Source organism: Tenrec ecaudatus, chromosome 12, assembly GCF_050624435.1.
Source record: "Tenrec ecaudatus isolate mTenEca1 chromosome 12, mTenEca1.hap1, whole genome shotgun sequence".
NCBI classification, from domain to species: Eukaryota; Metazoa; Chordata; class Mammalia; order Afrosoricida; family Tenrecidae; genus Tenrec; species Tenrec ecaudatus.
The window spans coordinates 56163943-56185380 of NC_134541.1; the positions used below are offsets into that span (position 1 = coordinate 56163943).

A 21438-nucleotide genomic window follows, 5' to 3' on the forward strand; every position below is an offset into this window, starting at 1 on the left:
CTACACAACTTTGAGAAAAAGGAGAAAATAGTGATAGCAGCTGGGAAAAAACAAGTAGTCACCTATAAAGGTACCCAAATTAGAATATTCTCAGACCTGTCAGCAGACACTATGAATAAGAGGAGAGAATGAAGTAACATATTCCAAAAATTGAAGGAAAATAACGTAAATGCAAGAATACTCTATCAGTCAAATTATCTATCAAGATACATGGAGAAGTAAGAGTTTTCCAAGACAAGGAAAAACTCAAAGAATACTTTAAAAGAAACCCAGCCCTACAAAATATCCTTGCCAACCCAGTATGGACAGAAGAACAGCACCCACTGAGCACAAATAAGAGACCACCACATAGAACAATCCCCACCAGAGGGTAACAAATAGAAAACAGCCCACAAGATAACGTTGGCTCAGGGTGGAATGAAGGCAAGAATGAATAACACACACAAACACAACACACTGATAACAAAGGGAGATAGGAAAACAACCAACACAAAAGGCACAAGATGACATCACAGAGTCTGTGGATAGATGTAATAACCTTAAATATTAATGGACTGAACTCAGCCATTAAAAAGCAGAGGTTAGAAGACTTGCTTAGAAAACACAATTTGTCAATCTACTGCCTACAGGAGACACATCTCAAGATTACAGACAAAAATAGGCTGAGAACTAAATCTGGAGAAAAACAAACCAAGCAAATGGCAATTCAAAAAAAAGCTGGGGTTGCAATCCTACTCTTAGACAAAATTGATCTCAAGGTGCAAGCCATAACAAGAGATAAGGAGGGGCACTGTATAATGCTCAAGGGAACAGTAGACCAAGAACCAGTGAATGTAATAAATATATACCCACCCAATGAGAGACATTTGTCAATCAAACACTACAAAACATGAAAAAAGAAATGACAGGCTCAACAATTGTAGTAGGTGACTTGAATATAACACTCTCCAAGAAAGATAGATCACAGGGAAAGAAGTTTTACAAGGAGGATACAGATCCAAACATTGCAATTAGATGACTTAATCTGAAAGATATTTTCAGTCTCTACCCAAATGCAAACAAATCACACTCTTTTGAAGTCTACATGGTACACACTCAAAGATAGACCACATGCTGGAACTTAAATCAAGCACATAGAGACCCCACAGACTTCTCTCCCCTACCACTATGCCATAAAGCTGGAAATCAACAGAAGGACAATTAAGAAAACAAGGAAAAACAATTGGAGGATGAATAGCTCTGTATTGCAAAAGGAATGGGAACTGGCCCAGATAAGAGATGAAATGAGAAGGTTTCTAGAAACCAATTAGTATATAACAGACCAAAGCCTTTGGGACACAGTCAAGGGGTTATTAGAGGAAGTTTGATAGCTATACATGTACTCATGAAAAAGGAAGATAGACTTATGACTGATATGCTGACCCAAAACTAACAACAATTAGTGCAGTCAACAGGAAAATCCTACTAACAGCAAAAGAAAATAAATTGACTCACTCTCTCACTCACTCTTTCTTTCTCACTCACTCACTCACTCTCACTCACTCTCTCACTCACTCAAAAAAAAGAAAAGGAAAAAAAAGAAAATAAATTATAAAACTCAGGACTGAGATTCAGTAGAGGGAAAACAAGAAAACTATGGGGAAAATTAATGTAGCTAAATGTTGGTTCTTGGAAAGTATCAACAGAATCAACAGACCATTGGCAAACTTAACAAAAAAAGGAAGGATCAAAGTCCAATAGCAAGGATGAGGGATGAAACAGGGGACATTACAATGGACCCTGATGAAATCAAAAGAATAATTATACAGTACTATGAAGGCCTGTACTACAATGAATTCAAAAACTTAGAAGACATGAAAAATACTTGGAAAAACAATCCCTCCCTAGATTATCCCAGATGGGGCAACAAGAATCTCAACAGACCCATACCAGTAGAAGAAATAGACAAAGTTATAAAGGGATTACCAACTAAAAATAATTCCCCCGGGCCAAATAGCTTAACATGAGAATTCTACCAAATATTGAGGAAAGAACTGACACCAATCCTACACAAACTCTTCCAGAACATAGAAAAATGTGGCAAACTCCTGAACTCCTTCTATGAAGCCAGTATAATTCTGATACCTAAACTGGGAAAGGATCCTGACAGAATTGTTAACTATAGATCAACATCCCTAATGAACATAGATGAAAAAATCCTTAACAAAATACTGGCCAATAACATACAAAAGTATATCAAACAACTCACCATGACCAAATGAGATTCATACCAGGGATGCAGTTATGGTTCAACATAAGACCATTAGTATTATTCACCACATTGACATGAAAAACAATAAGAACCACGTAATAATATCTATAGATGTGGGGGGAAAGCATTCAACAACACCCAATGCCAATTCCTATTTAAGACACTCAAAAAGATATGAATGGAAAGAAATTTCCTCAATATAATACAAGCTATAAATGAAAGCCAACAGCCAATGTGGTAATCAATGGAGACAAACGAAAAATCCAACTGAAAAAGGGGACCAGACAAGGATACCCCTTGTCCGCACTCATATTTAACATCATATTGGATGTCTTAGATAACAACATACAGCAAAGAAAAGAAATTGAAGGTATTCATCTGGGGAAGGGAGAAGTGAAACTATCATTATTTGCAGATTATATGATTTTATATATAGAAAATCCCAAAGCTTCCCAAGGGGAGTGCTGGAAGCAATAGAGGAATATGGTAGAGTGGCAGGATAAAGATCAACAAACAGAAGTCTATCAGACTGTTATACACATCGAACAGTAATCATAAAGGTAGTAGCCTTCACAAGAGCCAAGCACAAATCAAAATAACTAGATGTACACCTGACTAACAAAAGATTTATATGAGAAAAACTACAGAACACTATTACAAGAAACCAAGAGTGACCTCAACAAATGGAACAATATCCCATACTTGTGTATCAGAAGACTCAATATAGAAACAATATCAGTTCTACCCAAGGCACAATAAAAGTTTTATTCTATCCTGATAGAAAGGCTATCATCTTTCTTAGAATAATTGGGTAAACTGATTTCCAACTTCATATGGAGAGGGGAAAAAGCCAGAATTAGCAAAAAACTCCTCAAGACGAAGGACAGAATGGGAGGGCTTGCTTTACCTGACTTTAACACCTATTATACAGCCGCAGTGGTCAAAACTGCATGGCATTAGTATAATGACAGATACTCCGACCAATGGAAAAGAACCGAAACCCCAGAAATAAAACCATCAGCACACATACAACTGATCTTTGATAAGGGCCCAATAGATATCAAATGGGAAGCGGAAGCCCTCTTCAACAAGTGGTGCTGGAAAAAATGGATGTCTACCTGCAGAAAAATGAAGCAACGCCCTTCCCTCACTCCATTCACAAGAATAAACTCCATGTAGATCAAAGGTAAAACCCAAAATTATTAGGACCATCAATGAGGGAACTAGGAAAAACCTAAGAACTTTGATGCAGGGAATACATAGGCTGTCAGAAATAGGGAAGGAAACAAATACGGATGAGTCACAAATTGACAAGTGGGATATACTGAAGATAAAACACCTGTGTACATCAAAAGAATTCACGAAGAGAGTAATGAGAGCCACAGACTAGGAAAACTTTTTTAGCGATGAAGCATCATACAAAAGCCTTATTACTAAAATCTACAGTGCTCTGCTAGCTTCCAAAAAGAAAAAAAAATGAGTTGCCCATTGAGGAGGTGGGCAAAGGCCCTGAACAGAAGTTTCACAATGGCAGAAACCCAAAAGGTCAATAAACATATGAGAAAATGTTCCCAATCATTAGCCATAAGAGAAATGCAAATTAAAACAATGCCAGCTAACACCCTCAAAGATAGCCCAATTCAAAAAAATCAGAAAGTAATAAGTGTTGGAGGAACTATGGTGAGACAGGAGCTCTCATCCACTGCTGGTGGACCTGTAGGTATGTACAGCCATTATGGAAATTGATTTGGCAATATCTAAGACAGATGGAAATTGAACTACCATATGACCCAGCAGTTCCCCTACTAGGCATATACGCAGAAGAGGTAAAAAAAATAAACCATTGCCAGACATACATGCTCCAATGTTTATCACAGGACAGTTCACAATTGCAAAGAGTTGGAAACAACCCAGATTTCCACTGTGGTACATAAATACAATGGAGTACTACACATCCCTAAAGAGCATTGATGAACACTTGAAGCACATTGCTGTATGGTAAGAACTGGAGGAAATTATGCCAAGAGAAGTAAGCCAAGCACAAAAGGACAAGAAAACATTAGTCCACCGAGGGAAGCCTAAAAATGCAAAAGGGGCATAGGGGAAAAGCTACTATATACATACATTCCTAGGGCATGTAAATATGTAAATATATTGTATATAACAATAGGGATATAGATCTATGTCCATATATTTATATGTAAAGTATCAAGGTAGCAGACAGACATTGGGCCTCTACTCAAGTACTCCCTCAATGCAAGAACACTTTGTTCTAATAACCTGGCATTCTGTGATGCTCACCTTCTTGACACAATTGCTAAAAACAAAATGGGTGTATAGCAAATGTGGTGAAGAAAGCTGATGGTGCTCAGCTATCAAAAGATATAGTGTCTGGGGTCTTAAAGGATTGGAGATAAACAAGCAGCCATCCAGATGAGCAGCAACAAGGTCCACATGGAAAAAGCACACCAGCTTGTGCGATTATGAGGTGTCGATGGGATCAGGTATCAGGCATCAAAGATCCAGAACAAAAAATCATATCAATGTGAATGAGCTGGAGTACAGAGTGGAGATTCAAAACCCATCTGTAGACAATTGGATATCCCCTTACAGAAGGGTCACAAGGAAGAGACAAGCTAGCAGGGTGCAGTCAGCACCAATGAAACATACAACTTTCCTCTAGTTCTTTAATGATTTCTCCCCCCCCCCAACTGTCATCACCCCAATTCTTCTTTCTAAATCCAGCTAGACCAGAGGATGTACATTGGTACAGATAAGAGCTGGGAATCCAGGAAAGATAAACCCCTCAGGACCAACAATGATAGTAGCAATACAAGGAGGGTAAGGGGAAGTTTGGGGGAGAAGGGGAGAATTGATGACAACGATCTACACATAACCCCCTCCCAGGGGGACAGACAACAGAAAAGTGGGTAAAGGGAGAGATATGTCAGTGTAAGACATGAAAAAATACTAAAATTTCATAAGCTATCAAGGGTTTGTGAGAAAGGGAAGGTAGAGTAGAGAAGGGGGGAAATGAGTTACTGATACCAAGGGCTCAAGTAGAAAGAAAATGTTTTGAAAATGATGATGGCAACAGATTTGCTTGATACAGTGGATGTATGTATGGATTGTGATAAGAGCTCCATGAGCCCCCAATAAAATGATTAATATATATAAGATCAGAAGCAATTTACCCAATGCTTAATTTATATGTGGACCCTGCCGATGGATTTTGGGCTTCTGCTTGTCATCCACAGTCTTCTGCAAACTGGTATTCACAATTTAAGTTCTGGCACTATTCCTTCCTTCAGATTTGGATTTTATTTTTTACAACCTTGTTGGTGCCTTCTTTGGATGGCTGCTTGTTTGAAAACAAGCCTGGAAGACAGATACTATTCTTTCTGATAGCCAGGAAATATCTAGTTTCTTCACCACACTTTACTATAGCACCCATATTTTCAGTGATCTCTTCATGAGCAACAAGCATTGGAGCTGAAATTAAGTGTGGGTCCCTGAGCTTATTGTGCCAACCTTGCCGATAAGCACATGTGGGGTTAATTGAAGGGAGGAGGGATAAATGGCTTGGTGAGCCTCGCCTTTGTAGTTCTCTGGTTTCTTGCTTTCTGATGGTCGGATCAGGGTGCAGCTGCCTAAGCCAGTTCCCTGCTTCAGCTAGCAAGGCCCACTTTCTGCAAGATACCCCCAAGAAGAAGCCACATGGACCTTCCCTAATGCAGCCCTGGGTGCTGGAGCAGCCGTGTGGAGACCCCTGCCAGCGCTGAGATCCTTACACGTTCATGGATTTGGCTTTCCTCCTGCAGTCAGCATCATAGTGTGTGTTTTTTGAAATGGAGGAAGACTTTGTGGATTGGTGTCAGACATATGGGTTAATGTTGACTTGTGGGTTTGGGCAGCACTGGGTTGGGATGTTTTCTTGATGTGCACTTAACCTTTATATAAAACTCTCTCTTATGCATGAGTTTCTGTGGATTTGTTTCTCTAAAGTACCCAGACTAACACAGCTCCAAATACATTCATATATCTATGGTTTATATATGGCTCTTGTTCACGTTAGAGACATTATTGTCGTTTTATTTTAGCGAACATTACAAATCATCCCTGGGCCATAAGCTAATTATACTGATAATTTCATTACTTTAGGCTACGGTATAGAATTTAAAACCCTGCTGAGAAGAGGATTTTATACAAATATAGGCTGGCTATGAATTGCAGTACATGAATTGTTGGCTTGTAAATTCTCAAGCAACTGTAAACTGTTGGCTTGTAAATTCTCAAGCAATTCTCAAGTGACTGTAACTATAAACTCTTAAGCAATTAGACACTATACAAACTATGGGGGTTGGTGATAGGGCAAAGCTTTCGATCATACTCATTGACAACAGCAGAACCATACCTACCAGATCAATACATGTCATAATAAAGCACAGGAGGCATTAAAATTGTAAGTAGATGGTAGTCCCAGGTCACCATTCATTGGGCACACCCAAGGCAAGAGATCCAAACCAAAGTCCACCAACCACCAGCTCTAGATCCTTGAGATAGCGGTCACCTGCTTCTTCTCACACTAGTGAGTTGCAGCCTTAAGTCCAAGGGCTACGTGTGAGTTTGAGGTAAAGCCCAGTTCACTTAGCGGAGTTTCTACATCAAGACTTTTGGGTGTGGTCTATGAAGGATGTTGTGAGCCTCGAAAGAACGTCTAAAGTCCTAGTGGCCTATAGCACCTGGGTCACCAAGGACTGGAGAGAAACCAGATCAAACGTGTACAATTAGTAACATAGTACCTCGCTTATTCTCCTCTTGGGTCTATGTAAGTATTATTAGATGGTTTTGTTTTATTTTGATTTTCCTGAATTGAGGTTGTTCCTCCCTGATTTCCTCCAAGGAAAACATGCCCCACACCCATCTTGACTTGAATTTCCAGTAAGGTTTGCTTATCACTCTGGAATGAGTGTCTCTTGACCTTAACACAATTTTATATGGCAGCAGCTAAATAGTCTTCTCCCTCTCCCCACATCTTAAAAACTGACCCAAGCTGAGGTGAGGGCTCCTCAGTCGGAGGAGTGTTCCAAAGGCATGGATAGGGATGGTTCTAGATGCTTCATGGATGCTAGGCAGGATCTCAGCTTCACTGCTGGTGTATAGAAACACAACTAATTTTGTTTGTTAACATTGTACCACACAACTTTGCTAACTTCCTCCATTACCTCTAGAAGTTTTCTTGGGAAGTCTTTGAAATTTACTATGTATAGGATCATCTCATCCACTCAAAACAAAACAACCCAGAAACCAAAACATGGCTATGGAGTCAAATGACGACTCATAGCGACCCCCTGTGGGTTTCTGGGACTGTAAATACTTATGGGAGTAGAGAGCCCAGTCTTTCTCCTGAGGAGCTGCTAGTAATTTTACTTCTTTTCCAACCTGGATACTTTTTATTTCTCTTGGTTTTCTGGCCAGAACTTCTAATACATTACTTCATAGAAGTGGTGAGAGTGAGGACCCTTGTCTTATTCCTGATTTCAAGGGGAAAGCTGTCAGTCTTTCTTCACTAAGTGCAATATCGGCTCTTGGCTTTTCATGTATGCCCTGAATCATATTAAGAAATTTCTCTTCTTTCACAATCTTATTTGGGGTTTTCATCTGGCAAGAGTGTTCGGTTTTATAAAATGCTTTCTGCTTATTTATAGAAATGATCATGTATGTCTTTTCTATTTCCGTATTAGGACCACTGATCAATTTCTCAAGTCAGAAATTTGATGTTCTTTCTTAAAATCTTTTCTTTCTACCCTTCTGTTCAACTTATGGTTGGATCTTGTGACCCAGCTCCTAACTACATCAACCATCTGCCATTCACACCCTTGGTTATCCTCTTCCCTCAATGTGGACTGAATGTAATGATTCACTATTAACAAAGAGAACACAGCAAAAGTGACTAGATGACAAAAGTCGGAGACGATCATCCAGTTGATATTCTATCCTTGGCTTTTCTTGCAGGCTTGCTTTGAGGATGTGGGCCATCTGGCCAGGGACTGAGTGTCATCTGGGACGAGCTGCCAGAAAGGATCTGAGTCCTACCACAAACCAGTAAGGGACCATCAAGCAAGTGTGTCCCTATCAAGCTTTAAGATAGAACACCACTTTGACAGCTTGAGAAGTCTTGAAGCAGGGAGTCTAGTAAGGTCATACCCAGATTCAGGCTTCAAGGCCCACAGACTTGGGGAGAGAGTATGGGGGTGGAGGTGGGGAATGGGTGGGTGGCATGAGCACACACACTATTTTTAGCCATTACATTTTGGGTCAATTCACTGCACAGCAATAGAGGACTGAAATATAGCCCATCAACAAAAGTTGTTCATTCCACCTCCTAAACATACATTGGATCTATCCGTTTCTTCCTACTACTCCCTTATCTCCATCTCCTAACTTCTCCTCTGTCTTCATTCTTCTCACATCATTTCTCCACAGAAGAGGGGACAAATGATAGTAGCAAGAGTGACTAACTGTAAACTGAGATCATATCATAATTATATCTAAAACAAAGCAACAATGAGTTATTTCCCATATTACTGAAAATAAAATCAAAATCCTTTCATGTAACAAAGGAGGAACTTCACAACACAGGAGACTTTTGACTGGCCCTTGCTGTCCTCTGACTTTCCTTCTTACCTTCAAGTTACCAAGATCTCTCTTGTCCTAGAGCCTTTACACATGATATTCCCAGTAATAGAATCATGCCTCCCATTCCCACTTCTTCTCATCTTTCCACCCCCACAGTGCTCCCCACCCCTCTACCCTCAACTTCACACCATAGCACCACCACCCCTGATTTCTATGAGAATTTCTTTTGTACTCTTCAAATAACCCACTGGCAGCCGGCTGCTCAGGTGTCTTTCTCTATTTTAACTCTAAAGAGAAAATGTATACTTCCCGTTGTTTTCTCACAGCCCATTTCTGTTTGTTGTCTTTATAACTTTTATGACAGCGGTTACTTTATTTAATTATCTCATCCTTTTGTTTTGTCATTCTGTTCCCCAGTTTTAATGAATAGATAGGTTCCTATTTGCATTCAAAAATTAATTAATAAAGTAAATATATGTGAATTACTGAACATGACTATGTATATATTCATAATTAGTCCAGTGGAGGGAGAAGTCAAAACAAAGGACTTTGTGCCTTTATGAATGGAGAGTGAATTCATCCACTTCTCGGTGGTGGAGTTACAGAATATAGTTGGTCAGGTCATGAATTATGTCGTAATGATCAGCCTAGATAAACACTTAGAAGACCCATCTCAGTTTTCTACTATAAACATACTACAATCTTCCAGACTGAAGATATTTGGAGGATATTTTATTTCCCACAATGAAAAGTTAAACAAAAATGAGAGTTCAATAATTTAAAATTTGGATTCCCAAGGAAGAAAAGATAAGCACTCTTTAAAATTAAAAGCAAGATAGCACAGAAGAGCAGCCTATACCCTTAATAAATCCACAATGAATTTAAGCAGTGCCCTCAGTTCACCTGGCTGATGCTGTTTATTCTGTGCACTTAGTGAGCAATGGTGTAGAGGCACTCGCAGCTGTCTCCTTTACCGTAACCACAGCCAATGGCAACCTAGTGCTTGGCATGCTCAATGGCACTTAGGCCAAGAACCATCTTTTCCTTTCACCTCTGGGAACCATGATAGAGATTTCAACTCTGCCTTTTTAATACAAGTGAGCCAAAGTATTTGGAGCTTTGAATATGCAAGTTTCACAAATGCCAGCTTCATGAGGGTGGTGACTGTGTGTCTAGTTCACTATTGGATCCCAGAACCTAAAAAACATCTGCCTCATGACAAGTTTTCAAGTAGTGCTCACTGGGTGCACAAATTATGTGGCAATGACTTCAATGGGGTGAGATCCTCTTAACACGAAGCCAACATGCCCTGAAATGTGAGATGCAGGGCTCACATTAAGGGTGGGCTTGGGAATGTTAGCTACCTAAGCAGCCAGCCTTGACAATGAAAGATAGAATGAGCAAGAATGGGTCATCCCCTCAAAATAAGAAGGCAGGATGTTATTTTTCCTTGAGAAGGAGCCGTGTGAAGCCATGCCAACTACCCGGAGTCTGGGTATGACCATGCATGTCTAATAGGAACATTGGGAGAATAAAATTGTTCTCAATATTGCCTGACTCTTCCCACACTGGTACTTTGTTCTTAAGTATAATGTGCACTCTAATTTTATTAAGAGGGTGAAAGCATTAAAAATATCTGTACAATAAAGAACTGTAAGTTCCCATACCCCCTACTAATTTTGTGACTTGAAGGTACAAAGTCAGTTCTGACCCATAGTGACCCCGTGGGTTAGACTAGAACTCCCACATGGGTTTCCAAGGCTGCAAATCTTTACAGGAGAAGAAAACCTCATCTTTCTCCCGTGGAACAGCTGTGGGTTCAAACCGCTGACCTTGTGGCGAGCGGCCCAACGTGTAATCCACTATGCCACCAGAACTCCTGATTAGTCACTTGAGGTTAGTGTATCCAAAAATCCACTCTTGACTCTGGGAGAGCCCAGGCGCACCTGTTCACTCCACGTGTGGTCAAGGATGGTCTTTTCATGAAGGCAAGGATAGTCCAGGGAAATCCTGGAAGATGTCATGGCTGGGTGAAAATGGTCTATGGGCAGGTGCTTCCACTGATGAGATGGATGGTGTTTTTATTAGGTGCCACTGAATTGGTTCCAACTGATAGTGACCCCATCTACAACAGAGAGAAACACTCCTGGCCCTATGCCCTCCTCAAAATTGTTGTTTCATTTTTGCCTCTTGTTTCAGCTCCTGTACTGATCCAGTTCGTTGAGAGGCTTCCTCTTTTGTCACTGACCTTCTACTGTACCAAATAGGGTGCCTTTTCTAGGGTCTGATCCCTTCTGAAAATCAGTCTAAAGTACATGAGAAAAAGTGTAGCCCTCCTACTTGTAAGGAGCATCCTGACTGGATTTCTTCCAAGAGAAGTTTGTTTTTTCTTCTGGAAATGTGGGGGGATCTCAATATTCTTTGTCCAAATCATAATTCCTAGCTTCCTCCAAGTCTCCACAAATGCTTGAGGCAAGGGATACCCAGTGTGAAGAACACACTGGTGACTGCTACACGAAGGAGTTTCTTTTCAGACACGGGGAGAGCGTTGTGGAATGTGTGGAAGAGGAAGATATTTGTTCTAGTTCAAGTCTAAGAAAGGATCTGAATCATGGACCTACACACTGATGATATCACACTATAGCTGGACTGTCCCTTATAATAACCTTCAAGTGGATCAGCACCAGGATCGGGCTTAGTCTATTCTACAGTATGGTTTCAAAAATGTTTATAAAATACATTCAGGAGGGAAAACAAATCTGAGGATAAGGAATTTTTTTAAGTGAAATTAATCTCAGTCTTTGATTTCCAGAGGATGAAGTGGAACCAGGAGACATGTAAATAGATGACAAGGCCTCAAAATGCTGGAGCTAAGTGGGTGGTAAGCTCAAAAGAATGAGAATAGAAATGACCCACAGAACCTGAGAAAGAAGGACAGGCACAGGTTTCTGGGCTGGTAGAAAGGCTACAGCGGAAGATAGACAGGACTTTGCCCAGCACACCTTTATGCCAATATTTAAATGATGAAGATGGAGTAAACTTTTACAAGAGATTTAAATTTCTTGTTTTCGCCTCATAAGACCTCCTCCAAATGGTACAGCAACTCTGATTATGTGGGAGTCAGACAGGTGGGAATTCTTTATAAGACCAGTTTGTTGTAGGTTCAGTATGGTCAGAGTTTTATCAAGTACTGAACAATCACAGATTTTATCAAAACAAAGAATTTAAGTTAAAAGACTTCAGCTTGTCAGAATGAAGATCACATAAAAACATCGAGAGATACATAAAGTGTGTTCACCAGCGAGAATAACTTGCGAAGACCTCATCTTACGTACCGTGGACATATTGTCAGAAGAAATCAGTACCTGGAGAAGGATGTCATGTTTGGTAAAGTGGAGAGCCAGCAAAAGAGGGGAAGGCCCTCCAGGAGAGAATGGACACAGTGGCCACAACAATGGCTCAGGCAGAGGAATCCTGATACAGTTGGCATGGGATGAGGCAGTGGTTCTTTCTGTTGTGCTTCAGAGCTCTATGGCCTGGAATGGACTCAATGGCACTTAACAACCACAAAGTAACTTCATAATGATGTACTTCAGGAGGTAAAGATATCAAAGGGTCTATGATTCTAAGAAAATAGGTGATTAAGAAGCAATATATTAATATGCTCTTTCTAAATTTAAATAGGAGCCTTTGGTATAAGCTCCTCTTTTTAATCCCCTCCCTCATTGTGAATCCTTATTGATGATAATTTAGTAAACCCTTTTAGAAAACAGTTAAGAAAATGTCAACAACAGACCAAGTTAGACAGATTTTTTTTTAAGAGAAAGCCAGCTAGGTCGTGAAAAAAGGCAAAGAAGGAGAAAAACTCCTAAAAGGCAGCTACCAGTTGATTTTATGGAAAGGGATTGCCTTCCAAACAATGACTCTCTCTCGATCCCTCCTCTCCACATCTGTGTCCACAGATCCAAATCCTCATCAGTCTCAAGGTATGTGCTATACAGTAATTTAAAAACTTTTTAATGTCATCGTTCTTGTTTAAATTATATGATTTAACCCCGAACTTATTTATTTTGAAACTTCTGTGTAATGTTTTGTATAAAAAAGGCAAGGTTAGGGTAAAAACTTGGTGTTCAAGAACGGATTAATCCATTTTCTGTAATTTTTTTATGGGAAAAATTGATTCAGAACTCGACTGCATTGTATCTCGACGTTCCTTCTAGAATGGATTAGCATCAAGGTCCGGGGTTCTACTGTATATCCAATCTTGTGGTGGGTTCCTGCTTTCTCCCCCATTACCACCACCCCCAACATCCCCTTTCCTTCATGATATCGCTACGCCCACTACTGTTCCTGAGGATTTTATCTGTCCTGAATCCCATGTGTCAAGAGCTCTTATCTGTACTGATATGTGTTCTCCAGTCTAGCCAGATTTGTAAGGTAGAGCTGGGTCATAGTAGTGGGGGTGGGGAGGATAGGGAGAAAGCATTCAGGAACTAGAGGAAGGATGTATGTTGCTGCCCAGGACATCTTGTAATGTGCCTGTTGAGGGATTTGCTGAAACAACAGCTCCAGTCAATCCTGAGGAAACCTAGACTGCACAGCCTGAGCCAATGAAAGAAGGATCCATCCCCTGAATGCCCCACACTGACACTGCGCATCCTTGCACTGAAGCTCCTAGCCACGAATAGGCCTGTGCCTGTGAACGACTCATCGCCTTAGCGCAGTGTTGGCTCTCCTTTGTGTAGCGCAGACCCGTGTGGAGAGCTTCAGAGAGACATCTGCTCCTTATCCCACAAATAACCGTGGCACCACAGCTCTCAGGGAAGAATGAGACCAGGCAGGGGAACAAATGGGGGACTTGGACCAGGGACACAGGGAGAGTGGTTCCTTTACCAAATGAAAGCCCAGGGAAGCCTTCTGTCTCTCCATGAAATCTTTAAGTTATTTTCATGGTATTACCTCAGAAGGAGGGAAAATGAGGCTTTCTACTCCCGTAAAGAGATGCCATCCTGGAAACTCACAGGCCGCTACGAGCCAGAATGAACCCCATGGCAGGGAGCTCCGTTTGGTTGGAGGTCAGGAACTGGCGTCCTCCTGTGCGCTGCATCTGGGACTCTCCAGAACCCCTGGGGCCAGGTGTTACCGAATGGAAACAAAGTAATTTTGGATAGAAATTCCCCAAATCTCATACAGCCTACAGGCGCCTCACACACACCATGAGAATCTCACAGGCCCCGAGGGAACCCTTAACAACTTTGGTGTGCATGTGTGGGCCCAGGAGCCAGTATGTACATGGTAGTGCTTTGGCTTTTCCCACCTAGGCACTTACAAAATTGCCCAGTGTCACCTCTAGATCTTGTCTTTTGGTAAAAGACAAGAACCTCATTCCATTAACACCTTGGCACCTGTATGTTATCACTAGTTAACATATAAGAGCAAAACAAGTATGGAACTGTTGTAAAGTGTATAATCTATGAAACACTCAGAGTTCTGGTTAACTTGAGAGGGTTTTCCAAGGCCTGGACATCTAAAAAAAACTCAGTTATCTATCTCTCCATTGAGCTCAGAATGTTCATTGATCTGATTTAATCACTCCAGAGCAAGGATGCCACATGTGGAGGTGGTAACAATCACTATTCCGTCAAAATTTCCCTCTTCTCTACTTTGAACCCCTTGTATTGGATGGAATAGTGGTTATGCAATGGGCTGATAGCCACGAGATCTGCATTTCGAAATCATGATCCCTTCTGTGGGAGACGACAAAGCTTTCTACTCCCATAAAGAATTTCTACTCTGATGAAGAGTTACAGTCTCAGAAGCTCAATGGGGCAGTTCTGCCCTGTTCTACAGGGTCACTCTGAGTCAGAGTCAACTCGATGGCAGGGAGAGTTGAGCGTAACACTACCGTAACTTTTTGGAGATTCCATCAGCTTCATTTGTCAGCTCGCTTATAGAGCCACAATATCTTTCCTCTCACTTTACTACCTACTCTATTCTTTTTTCCAGTTCTTTTTAGAACATGGGTTTTCATACATTCTTCATGTTTTTTCCTGCTTAAAATTACAATACCATTTCTTATTTCTTTGGGGATAAATTATTGCATATATTTTGCATCCTCAATATTTCTGCTTTATCAATGTGGTCTCATCTGTCATTTCATTGGCGTACCTCTTTCCTAATGAGTGTAGGCCTCCAAGACTCCCAGTCATCTCAACTCAAGAAGCTGCACCCCAGAGTGGGGGTGTTAACATTGGACTTTGGTTAGTATAAGGGAAAAGGGGGCTTGCCCTGTGGAGCTTGCAAGCCTGTAAAATGGGCTAGTCCAATTCTTTCACTCCTCGCCACACCACCAGCTCTTTCCAGGAGCTTTCTCCTATGGGAAGCAAAGAGGTCAAAGGTTAGGTTGTTAGGGACAAGCTCTCCTGCTTGAATCTTCTCTTATTGACATCTCATTGTCACTTGCACTCCGAGTGAGAGTCTCAAGCGGCCCGGGCATCCCGAGGCTACTGTAAAGCGCTGGATTGAGTTTTTGCTCTGAAAGTAAATACTCTGAAAATAAGATCCTATCATTTTCTAACCTCCAGAGCGCTCTTTCTGGCTCATAGAAATAGTAAGATTATCATAGCAATAAGGAAGAGAAAATTTCCCACTCATGAACGATCCTGCCCCCCCATAAACACACAGTCAGACACCCACAGACTTGTCCTCTGGCCATGCACCTGCACTTTCTGTCATAGGACCTGTTTCCTTCACTAACCCAATTGTATAAATTTTTTTTCCTCCTGGGAATTCCAGACAGTTGATTAGGTTTGCAGGGCACCTCCAGGGTTGAACTGGAGGAGGAAGTCAGCTGTACCTGCTAGTACATCAAAATGAAGAACTCTCATAGTATTCTATTTTTTAATCAATGTTTAAAATAAAGGAAAAGATGTGCATGTTTCCATTTCAAAGTAAAATGTATACAATAAAGGCATTGTAATGGTTATTCTGTTTGCAAGTGTGAAAAGGAAAATGTTCAGAGAGGAAATAAGTATTCTGTGGTTACAATTCCAAAACAAATGACTGCCTACCTGCTCATAGCACTGAGTAGACATGCACTGTAGACAAGTACTGTTGGATCGTTCCTCCAACATTAGAAACTTCCGAGAAAAGCCTAACAAGTGAACAGTTCACAGATATGCTGATAGCTACAAAATTGATATTAGTACTTTAGTTTTATTTAATTATGCCAAGGAGAAAATTTATTTGCAAAAGATCCTAGAGAAACATCAACTATTGAAACACTTGGAACTCGTATCCCACAAAAGGGAGGCACTTGTCTCTCTATTTACGTGCTGGCTTTGACTGAACTTTCTGGTAAGTTTATTTCTGTAAAAACTGTAGGGAATAATTTATAAGAAAGGAAAAGAAGAGCCCATTGGAATGGTTTCGATTTTACAAGTGAGCTTGTCTTGAGGCATTACAATCGAAATGTTATCTGAAAGAAGGCTGAGCATAACAGCACTCTAACATATCCGGCTGGATAAACGCTGCTCGGTAATCAAAGAACTGTCACGCAAAACCAGACGGCGCGAGGACAGTCAGAATCACTTACTGATGTGTCTGCAACAGAGCCCACCTCGCAATACTGGGGAAGACAGAAGGCACAAATGTAACACTTTATAGTTAGTTACAGTGCACAGGTAGTCTATTTGGCTCCCCTTGGCCCCAGAGGAGAATGTCTGAGGAGGCGTTTGGAAGAGAGCTGTGTAAGAAAGATGAGATTTTGTGGGAAAGAATTGAAGGTCCTCATTAAAGAGGTGGGTGAAGGCTGCGTGCTGTGCCAGAGCCTGAAGACAGGCCCAGCCCTGGCATTCTTCTCGGGCCTTTGGAGGCACAAAAGGAAGAAATACTTTGTCATTCCGCGTGATGTTGCTGGCTCTTCCCCTCTGCTTTCTGCAAAGGTGAGGTTGGACGAGGAAAAGAGAGCCGGGTCTCCTGGTGGCATGAACGCTTTGGGCTGGTGCCATTTTGACAACTGTCTCCTGAAGGGGTTCTCTCTGGCCCTGGTGGGGCTGAAAAGGACTGAGACCAACAACAGGAGGGGCAGGAACAGAAAAAGAGCTGGACTCAGGGGTCAGAGATGGACAATAGGAAGTGGGTAAGGAGAGGCAGAGGATAGGCTGCCTTAAGTTGGTTGCCCTAAGTCTTCAGAGGTATGATTTTCACTTGATCATGAAGTATTACAGAATAAAAGGACAACACTACTTTTGACATAGAAAACACAGTGTGTATAAATTGCCTGTGTGAACTTGTGTATTTGATTTGATTTCTTAGGTCATGCTTACTTTGATTTGTATTTGTGAGGGCAAATACTCAAGGTTCTTCTCATTTATCAGCATTTTATTTGAGGATCAAATCATTTTTATTGCAGCAATATGAGAACTATTAGGTAGACATATTTTATAAACTTCAGCAAGAGATTAGTTCGATTCAGCCACAAGAAGAATGTTCTAGCAGGTTAGGGACTGCTGAGTAGTCCTCTGCCGGCTTGGAGATGAGCAGAAAGGCAGCTCCAGGAGCCTTGCTGCTGCAGCTGAGAGGAGCTGACTCCAGGGGCCACTGATGACATGGCTCAGCTCAGTTGATTTTCTTCTTTTTGTCATTCTAATCAAAATTCAATAGCCTGGAAAAGAAAAACCAATGGGCCCATTACGGGTCACGTGTTCACCCCTGAGAGTCAGGGCCAGAAGGGACTTGCAAAAGTTCCCAAAAAGACTGGTCCCAGATGCTACCAACGACCCTTTGGGATGTCGTACCTAAATGAGCGCTATCTGTGAACTTGATTTCAGGGCCAGCTTTCGCCTCCTCAAACACGATGATCTATTAAGAAAAAGAAGGGTGGGAGGAAGGCCGGTTTATGCTTTTATGCTGAGAGCAAAGCAGAGTTCAAGAGAAGTGGAAAGGAGGCTGGGGGGAGGTGGTGGGGAGCGGTGGGGGGGAGGGCATACAGGAGATTCACCTCATTGTTTCCTGGTTGAAGCCAAACTCCAGGAAGGTAATAAGTCTCCTGAGGCCCTAAACTCCAGTATCGCCCTAGGTTTTGTCCATTTATGAAAATTACTCCTTTTGTCCAGTGCTGGAAAATAATGGAATAGAATGGAAGACTGAGGATCTGAATTCTAGAGAGAAAAACAATACAGTTGAAACACATACACACAGGCACATGTGCACACATGCACACGTTACACACCATGTTGTTGTTGTTCGGTGCCTTTGAGTCAGTTTCAATTCCTAGCAACCTTACATACAACGGAACAAAACACTGTCATAGAGAGAAAATTATACCCATCCAAGTCAAGATTCACTGGGGCTCGCACGCTCCTGTACCAAAGCCTTAGTTAGGAAAAACCAACAAACCGAAACAGCAATCTTACTGCCATGGAGTTGATGCTGACTCACAGTGACCATGGAGGACAGGGTAGGAACTGTCCCTCTGAGTTTCCAAGACTGTAACTGTTTATGTGAGGCCTTTCTCCTGAGGAGCTGCTGCTTGTTTTGAACTGCCGACCTTTTGGAGTGCAACCCAATGCATAACCAGGGCTCCTTGAGATAGGTAGTAACTCAGAAAGTTATATGCTGTTGTCCTTGAACGTAGGCTGGCTCAGTAACCAGACATCAGGAAAGAGGGCACTGATTTCTAACTGATCTGCCTCAAGTCAGGTATATCTTGGAATCTCACTGGCACGATCGCCAGCATAGGCTGGCTGATTCATTCATTAAATTAGTTCAGGGTCTTTATTCCTGGGACTATGTCTGGTAACTAGTACATGATTTCATGATTTTCCCTAAATTTCCCATGCAGTGCATCTATAGCTATCCCCGTTAGGTCTCTCTCTCTCTCTCTCTCTCTCTCTCTCTCTCTCTCTCTCTCTCTCTCTCTCTCTCAATAAACTTCTATCCTCACCCCGGTCAGCCCTGGAAAGGGACAGGCCACAGATGGCTGTGAGGTGACTGAGGTCCTTGTGAACTTAGAACCCTTGACATAAATTAGGACCCATTTACCAAAAAGCTCTTTCTTAAAGATTGGTTTGAGATGGGAGCTTGGAAGGGTCGATCTAGACAGGGAAGAAATTTCACTAACCTCCAGTTTTATTAAGGTGTCTCTGGGCTTGTTATCAATTCTTAGGAAACCGAGGAAAAAGGCAGGACCCGAATTGTGATAATAGATTGGTTTCCACAGGTTAGGTAGGTTCCTGAGAGAGAAGTCAAGCAATAAGCAGGCAGGTAGTACCTTTCATTATAATGCATCTGTGTGAACTGTGGGGGCGGTGTCTCCTGCCAGAACCCAGTGTCCCCTCTAGAGCACAGGCATATGCCTATAAGGCACATGATGGGTACATTAGATGTAAGACTTGGTGAATGAGATTAGTCTCTTCCCCAAACTACTATGAAATCTATGGTCATTCCCAGAACGTTTAGTCCCAGTCTTTCTTATCCGTAAGCCAAGGGTAAGGCTGATGATAACCGAGGTCCTTAGAAACTCTCGATTATAAATCTTTGTTTTCACAAGTTCAACCCTTCTTGTTCCCTTCGCTCTTGTTGGTTCTTGTTCTGTTGGTGTTTTCTCTTTGGGGGGGCCCCTTTGGGGAGGAGGTACCTCTGTGCTGCTGCCGCCCCTCTTCACTGGCCTGCTCCACCTCCCTCCTGCCTTCCTTTTCCCCTGTCCTCCCAGCTCACCACTCCATCTTTCTCACCTCTCCCATTTCTCACTCATCCCCCTCCTTCTCCCTCTGCCCTGCCCTCTGGCCTCTCTCTTGTCTCTCCCCTCTTCTCTCCTCCTCTCTCTGGGTGGGACACACACCTTTGTATGAATTTTGGCTTCATTTCCAGGCTGAAGATCTTAAATTTCTTTAATGGTGAGTTATTCAGATAGATGTTCCCTGTTAAACCTGGTGGCGGGGGAGAAATGGAGTGAGCAGGAGGCAGAGATAGCCACTGGCTGGACCAGCTTACCCCTGAAGAGGTAACGTTTCCAGAGATGCTTACAATAACTTTTCTGTCTGTGTGCCTACACCTCCACCTTGAGGGCATAGAAAATATTAAACTTTCTTCCTGCTCTAGCCAACACAGTTCACGCTAACTCTCAGGGAGGCCAAGCACCGCACTCAGGGCAGGGGAACAGAAGTCTGGGGCTCCAGAGAAGAAAGCATCAAGCATCCTTGGAAGGGGTAATTCTCTCCCTGTGTTTTCTCCTGGCGAAATGACTGTCAATGCCTTAGTTTTGCATCCAGGACACCCGTGAGGGAGCCCCACTGTTCTTGCCCAGCAAAAGAAAGCTGAATCCTAGTTTCTACACACAGGTGTTTATTTTGCTGAAAGACGCTACTCTCCAAACACTGAATAACTGTTTATCCAGTCCTCGGTGGGGGGACAAGAGCAGCAGAAACTTGGTACCTCTGGATCTCCACATGTCCCTTCAGCCGCCTACCTTTTCTTTCACTATTGATATTTGGCCCATAGGTGATCCGGCCTTGATTCTCCACCAGGATACTTAGAGTCCAGTAGTTCTTGTAGTGCTGCCCAACACATACCAGCCAGAGTGAGCACCCCTTGGTGTCCTTCTACAGGCTTCCCAGATTCCCCCTGAAACTAAAAGGAGGACAGAACGGGCCAGAACCAGCCTGGAGCTTCTAGCTTATGATTAAGGAAAGCCGGTGCTTCTCTGACTCACCCCCTCTCTTCAGTCAGTCCTCACCCAGAGGACACAGAAAGTGTCCTCTCACACCGAGTGTCACTGGGCATCTGTCTAGACAGTCGATTAGGGCTGATAACTTACCCAGGGCTTCAAGAGCAACAAATATCCAAGGGGGGGGGGGTGCTATGCTCACTAGAGTATAGACACTGAACCTCAGAGATCCACCCAGGTCCCCCTAGTCCCTTTTGTTTTCCTATGCAAGGGATAACTCAAAAGAGCCAAGCCGTATCTGCAACTGAGTCTTTGGTCCAGGCTGTCACTAGAACTCTCAGGCCTTTGGCAACAGAATTGCATACATCTTTGACAGGAAGGATGAGCTGATCATTGGATTGATCCAGAACTCCTATGTACTTCTCATCCACAAACACCTGCAAAGAAAAGCAAAGCACTATGAGGTCCTCAGGAAAGGGGAAAGGGTTCTCTAAGCTTTCTTCATGTGTTATAAATATTTCAGATGAGTGCTGTCAGAATTAAATGAGAAGAGCCAACTGTACAGTGATGCATAAACACTAGGGCTTAACCCTCCTGAGTCTCCTTAAAACACTACCAGCTATCATCAGGACCCTCTTAAAGGTGCTTACATACCTTAGACATACAGTACCAGTAGCAAACATATAAAATAATTCCCTGAAGGGATAGAGGCTAAACAGTGTTAATATTTTGAAAGTAAAAGATAAATTTCACTGTCATTTCAACTTTCATCTCAGCGACAGAGTTGGGTTATATGAGAAGTGTTACCCAAACCAGCCTATTGTTCCCTACCTGAGCCCGATCATGAACATTTCTTTTTGACATGAGGATGCCTCCAGTA

The 21438-nt window shown here is 42.1% G+C and overlaps 1 long non-coding RNA gene across 1 annotated transcript; it reads right to left on the reverse strand.

The window, feature by feature from the left end:
- Window positions 1-17901: 17901 nt before the first annotated feature.
- Window positions 17902-20973, reverse strand: LOC142422502 (uncharacterized). Its single transcript, XR_012779089.1, has 4 exons — window positions 20361-20973; window positions 19734-19821; window positions 19014-19125; window positions 17902-18008 (listed from the first exon to the last, which is right to left on the reverse strand). It is a non-coding gene; the product is annotated as an uncharacterized LOC142422502 (long non-coding RNA).
- Window positions 20974-21438: the final 465 nt, after the last annotated feature.